Genomic DNA, 7,836 nt, shown 5'->3' with positions numbered 1-7,836 from the left:
CATTGGGGGGTATTTGGGGCCATTGTACACATGCTTCGCAAAGGCGAATGTTAGTCTTCTCAACTGAGTTTCATCTAGGTGTGTACAAGACCTAACATATTGCCCATAACAACTGCTCAACTTCTGGATTTTTTTCATTGTGCCTCAATCAGTTCTTACAAGTCTATATGAGCCTTAAAAGAAAATAAAAATAAATGTTTATTTATTTTCCACTTGCTACTTGTGCCATGGAAATATTGCGCAAATTGAGCAATGTACCTGTCGGAAGTATCAGTAACATTGTTTCCTGCAAATGGCAATTTTACCACTGAATAATGAATATGCCCCAATGCATCAGCTTTAATACCAATTAACCAGGCAAGAAAGCAATACCCAGAGGCGTAGCAATAGCCATAGCTGTTGCCAGTGGTGCTCAGCAGAGCTCGAATATTCGAGTAGCTCGAATATTCGAGCTCTTTTTCAGCTATTCGAGCTCGGTATTCGAGCTCCGAATAGCTGTAGCTATTCGAATGGGCTATTCGAGTACACTCGAATAGCCCATTCACTATTCGAGCTATTCGAGCAAACCGGCGCTATTCGAGCTCGGTACCGAGCTCGATTAGCGTCATAGCCCAGATTGATGTCCTTAGAGCCAATCAGAGGGCTCCCAGGCCCTCTGACGGCAGCCAATCACAGAGGGGGACCCTGGCCAGCCCCTACCCTATAAATAGCGGCCGCCATGTTAGGTTTCTCCGTGCTTGCCTGAGACTTGTACAGAGAGAGAGTTGCTCCTTTGTGCTTGGCTTAGCAAGAGCTCTATTGTGGTCATTTACCTAGCGTTTTTGCTCACATACACCTCCTATACACACCTATATTGTTGTTAGTTAGTTAGACATTGTATTTTAGTTAGTAGCTTTTGTGTTACATAGAGAGAGACTCAGACAGCTGCTGCACGCTTACAGCTTTAGGCCTCAGGGCCTGCCTGTGTGGGCAGCTGTTCTCTCCTGTCCTCTGTTTATTTCTCTCATCTATACCAGTATTTCTGCTGTCCTTTACTACTGATTGTATTAGTATTGTAGTTATATACTGTAACTGTACTAGGACACTCACTGTCACTGTTCATAGGCTACTAGCTGCTCCTGCGTGTGTGCACTCACTGTCTGTGTAGTGTGTACACACTACACACACTCTATTTCCTTCTGATAACTGATTGCTTATTGTAATTAGTTAGTTGTACTTACTGTTACTACTTACTGTACTAGGAGTCTAGGACACTCAGTCACTGTTCATAGGCTACTAGCTCCTGCGTGTGTGCACTCACTGTCTGTGTAGTGTGTACACACACTACACACACTCTATTTCCTTCTGATAATTGATTGCTTATTGTAATTAGTTAGTTGTACTTACTGTTACTACTTACTCTTACTGTACTAGGAGTCTAGGACACTCAGTCACTGTTCATAGGCTACTAGCTCCTGCGTGTGTGCACTCACTGTCTGTGTACACACACTACACACACTCTATTTCCTTCTGATAACTGATTGATTATTGTAATTAGTTAGTTGTACTTACTGTTACTACTTACTCTTACTGTACTAGGAGTCTAGGACACTCAGTCACTGTTCATAGGCTACTAGCTCCTGCGTGTGTGCACTCACTGTCTGTGTACACACACTACACACACTCTATTTCCTTCTGATAACTGATTGATTATTGTAATTAGTTAGTTGTACTTACTGTTACTACTTACTCTTACTGTACTAGGAGTCTAGGACACTCAGTCACTGTTCATAGGCTACTAGCTCCTGCGTGTGTGCACTCACTGTCTGTGTACACACACTACACACACTCTATTTCCTTCTGATAACTGATTGATTATTGTAATTAGTTAGTTGTACTTACTGTTACTACTTACTCTTACTGTACTAGGAGTCTAGGACACTCAGTCACCGTTCATAGGCTACTAGCTCCTGCGTGTGTGCACTCACTGTCTGTGTACACACACTACACACACTCTATTTCCTTCTGATAACTGATTGCTTATTGTAATTAGTTAGTTGTACTTACTGTTACTACTTACTCTTACTGTACTAGGAGTCTAGGACACTCAGTCACTGTTCATAGGCTACTAGCTCCTGCGTGTGTGCACTCACTGTCTGTGTACACACACTACACACACTCTATTTCCTTCTGATAACTGATTGATTATTGTAATTAGTTAGTTGTACTTACTGTTACTACTTACTCTTACTGTACTAGGAGTCTAGGACACTCAGTCACTGTTCATAGGCTACTAGCTCCTGCGTGTGTGCACTCACTGTCTGTGTACACACACTACACACACTCTATTTCCTTCTGATAACTGATTGATTATTGTAATTAGTTAGTTGTACTTACTGTTACTACTTACTCTTACTGTACTAGGAGTCTAGGACACTCAGTCACTGTTCATAGGCTACTAGCTCCTGCGTGTGTGCACTCACTGTCTGTGTACACACACTACACACACTCTATTTCCTTCTGATAACTGATTGATTATTGTAATTAGTTAGTTGTACTTACTGTTACTACTTACTCTTACTGTACTAGGAGTCTAGGACACTCAGTCACTGTTCATAGGCTACTAGCTCCTGCGTGTGTGCACTCACTGTCTGTGTACACACACTACACACACTCTATTTCCTTCTGATAACTGATTGATTATTGTAATTAGTTAGTTGTACTTACTGTTACTACTTACTCTTACTGTACTAGGAGTCTAGGACACTCAGTCACTGTTCATAGGCTACTAGCTCCTGCGTGTGTGCACTCACTGTCTGTGTACACACACTACACACACTCTATTTCCTTCTGATAACTGATTGATTATTGTAATTAGTTAGTTGTACTTACTGTTACTACTTACTCTTACCGTACTAGGAGTCTAGGACACTCAGTCACTGTTCATAGGCTACTAGCTCCTGCGTGTGTGCACTCACTGTCTGTGTACACACACTACACACACTCTATTTCCTTCTGATAACTGATTGATTATTGTAATTAGTTAGTTGTACTTACTGACTGTTACTACTTACTTAATGTACTAGGGACACTCACTCAGTCACTGTTCATAGGCTAGCTCCTGCGCGTGTTTGCGCGTGCGTGCACTCACTGTCTGTAGTGTACACACACTAAATTTACTTGTGATTACTACTGATTATTGTAACTGCTAGTTGTACTTCCTGACTGTTACTACTTACTTACTGTACTAGGGACACTCACTCAGTCACCTCACCCACCAACCCACTCCATTAAAGTACCCCACTTTTCACCCGCCCTTTTAAAAAACTTTTGTCTATACGCCCAAAACATCGAAGATGTCTGGAAGTGGCAGCCAGCGCGGTTTGGGCAAGGGGAAGGGCAGCAAGGGAATCAGGAGGAGAGGGAGCAGCATTGTGGCAGGCCGCGGCCGCGCCACCATGCACAGTTCCGCAGCAGCAGCAGCGTCAGTGGCTAACATTCCTCCCATAGCCACTGGCCGTGGACGCCTTGGGCGCCGCCCAGCAGGAGCATCTGCAACTCACGCTGCAGAGACACAGCAGCAGCAGCGTGTAGCACCTGCTCCGATTTTCCTCCAGCCGGGTCGGAAACGTCCCATTGAGGAAAAGCATGCAGACACTGTGGTGCAACTGATGACGGAGGATGAGCAGCCCGCCATCAGCTCTGCATCTGAGGCCTCCACCCTCACCACCACCACCACCCCTGTTCGCAGCAGCCGCCCAGCAGGGCCTGGGGAGGAGGCCAGTTCACCGTCAGTCGCCGACCTGTCACTCAGCAGTCTTTTTACCCCAGGCACCATCAGGGTATTGTCTGCTGTTGTTGGCGATTTTGAGGAGGAGATGCTGATGGGCACTTTGGGGGATGAGGGATTGGACAGCAAGACTGTGGCGACAGTCAAGCAGCCCATCCATGCATCAGGAGAGGAGTTTGGGGGGTCATCATCCCAGCAGGACATGTTTCAGGAGGGGGAGGATGATGATGACCCGGTGACAGACAGAGACTGGGTGCCACCACCTCCAGGGGATGTCGTCCTCAGCAGCTCTGAGGAGGAGGAGGAGGATGCTCTTGTGGGCCTTGCAAGGAGGCGCATCATTGCAAGCATTGGCAGCAGTAGGCAGGTCCCACAGCCTGCTGGTGTCTCAGGCTCAGCAGCAGCAGCAGCAGCATCTGCCAGTACCACCACCAGCCGCACCCAAGCCCCTCCCCCAACCACCACAGGGAGACAGGCAGCAGCGCTTCCATGCCGTAGGGGGATGTTTCTGTCACCAATCTGGCGATATTTCACCATGCCCACTGTGTACAGCAAGTACGCCACTTGCAACCACTGTCAGCGGAAGTTGAGCAGAGGTGCAGACCCCTTAAAGTTCAGCACCAGCTCGCTCATCAACCACCTTGCTGCGAAACATTTCCACCAGCATGAGGAGTTCCAGAGGCTGAAGGCATCTGGTGCTGGCAGTGGCACCACACCCATCACTGCACAGCCTTCAGCAGCAGCAGCAGCAGCAACAGCAGCCACCCGCCCTCCTGCTCCTCCAGCAGCACCAGCAGGAGTGCGGAAACGCACTGCTCCTCCCCCCTCTGCAACTCCTCCCGCCGACACTGAGGCCTGTTCTGGCAGCCAGTCCTCAGTGGCCTCCTCCGCTGTGTCTGCTGATTCCCGTGCCAGCAAAATGCCACGCCAGAGCCTTTTGAGCGAGTCCTTCCAGGGGGTGGTTAGGGCTCTGCCTCCCAGCAGCCGTCGCGTGCGGCAGCTGAACGGCTTGCTGGCACGGGCCATGTGCTCCCAACTCCTGCCGTACATGCTCGTGCAGGAGGGGAGCGACATTCGTGCGCTGCTTGCTTGCGCAGCCCCAGACTGGCAGCTCCCCAGCAGACACTTTTTCTCCCGCAAGGCCATTCCTGCACTGCACCGCTTTGTGATGGCCAATGTGGAGCGAGGGCTGGAGCACGCGGTTGGTGAAAGGGTCCACGTCACCATGGACTCCTGGAGCAGCCGCTTCGGGACAGGCCGCTACCTGTCCTTCACTGTCCACTGGGTCAGCTTGGTGGAAGGGGGTGAGGATGGGAGAGCAGCAGCGGGCACAGCAGCAGCAGCAGCAACACAGTGGGTGGTGCCACCCCGCAGGGTCAGGGGAACTGCAGCAGGTTCCTCCGATCCTCTGCCATCCTCCGGCACACCTGGCCAAACCCCCCGCCTCAGCAGCAGCGTGAAGGCCCGCCACTGCCAAGCGCTGCTGCACTTGGTCAGCCTTGGGAAGACCAAGCTGACGGCAACCCATGTGTTGACCAAACTCCAGGAGCAGGAGAGGATTTGGCTGACCCCCAGAGGCCTCAGAGTCGGAGAGGTGGTGGCCGACAATGGGGCCAATCTGGTTGCCGCAATAGACAGGGGAAACCTGACCCACATCCCCTGTCTTGCCCACGTGCTGAACCTGGTGGTGCAAAAGTTCTTGCGCACCTACCAGGGGATGGGCGAACTGCTGGAAACGGCAAGGAACGTTGTGCGTCACTTCCGGCGCTCGGCTGCAGCCTGTGCGAGCCTGGAAGACGTGCAAAAGGAGCTAGAGCTGCCACGCCATCGGCTGATCCTTGACGTTCCGACTCGCTGGAACTCCACCCTGGCGATGTTGGAGCGTCTGGTTGAACAGAAGCACGCTGTCAACCAGTACCTTGCCCTGGCCACTGTTTCCGCCGCTCAGAGAAGGGACAAGACCAGCAACATCCCGTCCATCGTCCCCGATGATGACTGGAGGCACATGCAGCAGGTGTGCTTAGTGCTGGCTCCCTTTCTGCAGGCCACTAACATGGTGAGCAGGGACCATGCTATGGTCTGCGAGTGGGTGCCCCTGGTTTGTCTGCTGAACAGGGCCCTCGATGCTTTGCTGGAACAGGGAGCGGCAGCCTTGGACCAGCAGGAGCGGCAAGCAGCTGCACAGTCCACCTCTGAGGGGGAGGAGGAGGAGGACTTGGTGGAGGTCCCTGACCTTGCTGCTGATGAGGGGGAGCAGCACAGTGCAGCTGAGTTGGTGCGGGGGTGGAGAGAGGATGAGGCTGACGAGGCAGAGGAGGAGGAGGATGAGGACAGCAGCACTGCCGTCGATGTGCCAGCAGACGTGGCCCGCCTCTTCCCAATGGCAGCGCACATGCTGAGGTGCCTGCGCAGGGACCCCAGGGTGATTTAGATGAAGCAGAGGGAGGACATCTGGATCAGCATGATGTTGGACCCACGCCTCAAGGGGAAGTTGAGCCAGTTCCTGCCGCCTGCAGGAGGAGACCCAGCGCAACAAATAAGGAGCTTGCAGCAGGCCCTTGTTGAGCGCTTGGAGGAAGCCTTCCCCCAGCCTTCCACCCCCACTGTCCAGCAGCCAGCACAGAGGCAGCAGCAGGTGCCTGCATCCAGCAGCAAGCGCCCCACAGACCTGCTGTCTCTCAGCCACGAGCTCTACAGGACTGTAGAGGCTCCGGCAGCAGTGACTAGAGAGGAGGTGCATGCAGCAGCATCCTCCTCCGGTCACAGCCAGCGCCTGACCCGCATGGTGGCTGACTACATGGGGTCCTACAGCGGGCTTGACAGCGATGCCCCTGTTGATCCCATGGAGTATTGGGTCAAGCGCCTGGAGATCTGGAGCGAGCTGGCGCAGTACGCCCTGGAAGTGCTGTCCTGCCCCCCTTCCAGCGTGCTGTCCGAGCGCTGCTTCAGTGCAGCTGGTGGCGTGGTCACCGAGAAACGCTCACGTCTGTCTCACAAGTCTGTGGACAGACTGACGTTTCTCAAGATGAACCAGGCGTGGGTGGAAGGCGAGTTCCTGGCCCCTGTTGTCGGCGAGAGGGGGACATGAACTGGCTGCCGGAACTTAGAACCATCGTTAATGTGACTTACCACCCTTTACCACCTCCTGGCTCCTGCTCACTAAGCCAGCCTGGTTCACTTTGACTATTACGTCGCCTGCAGCCACACATTTTACACCTACAGTGGGCTGCTGTGTACTGCCCTTCTGCTGTCTGTCTGTGTTTCCCACTGCCAGGGTACACAGAATTACCTTCTGCTGCCACTCTGCCACCAGCTATTACGTCAAACAATAGCTATATTGGTTGTAAAACCAAAACTAAAAAAACCATTAAAAAAAAAAAAGGTTTAATTTTTCTGAGGTGCCCGGGTTGAAAACTGTGTTGTCCCAGTTGTGTATTGGACACGATGTGGGCTGCACGACCGCTGTCTGGGACCTCCTGTTGTGTTTACTTACAGCCCTGGTATCACCGCTAGGTACCAGGGCTATTATGTCACGCTGCCTACCTGCTGCCACACTCACACTGCTCCTCCTCCATTCCTCCTCCTGCTGCTGCTGCTGTCTGTCTGTGTTTCCCACTGCCAGGGTACACAGAATTACCTTCTGCTGCCACTCTGCCACCAGCTATTACGTCAAACAATAGCTATATCTGTGTAATTGGTTGTAAAACCAAAACCAAAAAACCATTAAAAAAAAAAGGTTTAATTTTTCTGAGGTGCCCGGGTTGAAAACTGTGTTGTCCCAGTTGTGTATTGGACACGATGTGGGCTGCACGACCACTGTCTGGGACCTCCTGTTGTGTTTATTTACAGCCCTGGTATCACCGCTAGGTACCAGGGCTATTATGTCACGCTGCCTACCTGCTGCCACACTCACACTGCTCCTCCTCCATTCCTCCTCCTGCTGCTGCTGCTGTCTGTCTGTGTTTCCCACTGCCAGGGTACACAGAATTACCTTCTGCTGCCACTATGCCACCAGCTATTACGTCAAACAATTGCTGCTCACATAATTACTCCTCCATTCCTCCTGC

The sequence above is a fragment of the Hyperolius riggenbachi genome, chromosome 7 (assembly GCF_040937935.1).
Source record: "Hyperolius riggenbachi isolate aHypRig1 chromosome 7, aHypRig1.pri, whole genome shotgun sequence".
Classification (NCBI taxonomy): domain Eukaryota; kingdom Metazoa; phylum Chordata; class Amphibia; order Anura; family Hyperoliidae; genus Hyperolius; species Hyperolius riggenbachi.
This window is presented reverse-complemented; position numbering follows the sequence as displayed.